Source organism: Frankliniella occidentalis, unplaced genomic scaffold, assembly GCF_000697945.3.
Source record: "Frankliniella occidentalis isolate FOCC.00 unplaced genomic scaffold, Focc_3.1 Scaffold473, whole genome shotgun sequence".
Lineage (NCBI taxonomy): Eukaryota > Metazoa > Arthropoda > Insecta > Thysanoptera > Thripidae > Frankliniella > Frankliniella occidentalis.
The window spans coordinates 120,086-121,942 of NW_026267591.1; the positions used below are offsets into that span (position 1 = coordinate 120,086).

The 1,857-nt window shown below is 51.5% G+C and overlaps 1 protein-coding gene across 2 annotated transcripts in view; it reads right to left on the bottom strand.

Moving 5' to 3' along the window:
* Positions 1-1,857, bottom strand: part of LOC113217835 (knirps-related protein-like) — a 46,072-nt gene that overhangs the window by 39,400 nt on the left and 4,815 nt on the right. Inside the window, exon 1 of one of the 2 annotated variants that reach the window (XM_052274952.1) lies at positions 835-1,186. The exons of the other annotated variant lie outside the window; for it this stretch is intronic. The gene's annotated coding sequence lies outside the window, so the exon portion shown is untranslated. Of the gene's footprint in view, positions 1-834; positions 1,187-1,857 lie in introns of those variants that run through there. 2 annotated transcript variants of the gene reach the window in all.

A 1,857-nucleotide genomic window follows, 5' to 3' on the forward strand; every position in this document is an offset into this window, starting at 1 on the left:
GGGGGGGGGCTGAGCAGCGAGGAGAGGCGGGGGAAGAAAAATGGTCATTCTCGACTCTCTGGGCAGGCTGGTTCGCTACTTTGAAAAGTTGCGGTGAGATCTGCAACATTGGAGATGATCTTGCATATACGCACGCAGACTGGAGCGTCATAACTTTTGTGTTCACGAGACGTTGGTGGAATCATTTGTTTAACAGATTATTCGCAAGGCGTTTCGCTTAACACGTTAGTGTTAGGTTTCACCAGTCCCCGTGACACTAAAAGATCATCTGAATGAACGTCAATGATTGAGTAAGGATGTAGAGTTCCAATCGGTTGCAATGCAAAGGAGTTTTCTTTACGAAAATGTAAAAATCTTCTAAACTTCAACATTAAACTTAGATACTTAACAAATAAAAAAAACCTTAGAATTTCAAAGCATCATCAGCATTACTGGCCACCAAACCGCAAGCACACACCACAAGCACAGTATCTCGGATCAACAAAGCTGGGGACTAAGCGGCGAGGGCAAACTCGTTATCAAGGGACATTTAAACAAAAACAAACGCCTCAGCGTGCATATTCAGATTGGGATGCAGCTGAAAGGTCACGTCCCGTGACACTTATTTGCAAGCGGACGCTGCCCCGCCCCGACCGGGGCCCCGGGCCCGTGACCAGCATGCCTATGGATGTACCGATAAACAGGGCAGTCACCGGGCCCCTTTTTCAACGCCCAGGTCTTCCTGGGCGTGCGCTGCCAACATGCCACCAAGAAGCGATGCGTTGATGCACTGCCAACATCCAACAGGTTACTTTTGTTTCCCGAGCTGTAGAATCGACACTGCTTGGACTGTACCTTGACAAGGGAAGGCTGCCGGTGCGGGTAATGGTATTCCGAACGGAGATACAGGCGAGGCGAAGTACCTCTGCGGCCACCACGACGAAGGATCTTGTCAGGTGTGCGCCATGTCACTACCACTATACACAGCCCGTCACTAGAACGTCACCGGCACGTCACTGACCACTTGTTGTCACTGCACTCCTCACTGGCGGGCACACACTAACAACACAACCACCAAACGAATGCGCGCGCACCACACTACACGTGCTGTCACACACACACAGAATCGCACACGCTCACACAAACACATGCACCGACTCTCCGCGCGCGGGGCGGGGGGCACGCGCGCTGCGATCGGCGACGACCGGTCAAATGAGAGGCCCCACGATGCACCTTACCGGGGCGCCCCCGGGCCCCACCCCGCCCACCAGATGTAACCTTTGCGCCCCCCACCAGCGGCGCTCAGCGGCGCGGACCCCCACTCCAGCCGGAGCCGGCGGGCCGCCGCGCGCTGCAGCCGGGCCCGACACACCGGCCCACGGAGGCACCGGCGGTGGCGGCGTCAAGCGGACAAGACAGCCGGCGACGGACCTCATCGCCAGGAAAAAGCAGCACCCCGTCGTTAAAAATCTGTTCAACTTCTCACTTAATTAAAAAAAAAAATCAATTAAAACCTCATTTTCCTATTTTAGAATCAAAAAGTTGTTAAATGCATGTTGCGACAGTATCACCATTTAATCCATTCATTCGGTTTTTCGCCAACGATTCATTATTTAATCGAATGGTGTTGGGCCGCGCTCTTCGAACGCATTGCGATGCTCGACAATCATGGTTCCTAAACACCTGGACGATTCTCCTGTAAATTTGCTAGTGTGAAAAATCGCTGGGGACACGGAGTACAAAATCCCTACAAATACTAATAAAGATACTACATCAATGATCAAGGAAATGTACCAAGTGAAAGTAAAGTCGAGTAAGACATTCACTGTTTTTCAACGAATGTGACGTCACATTCGTTTCAATGTTAATCGTGTCACG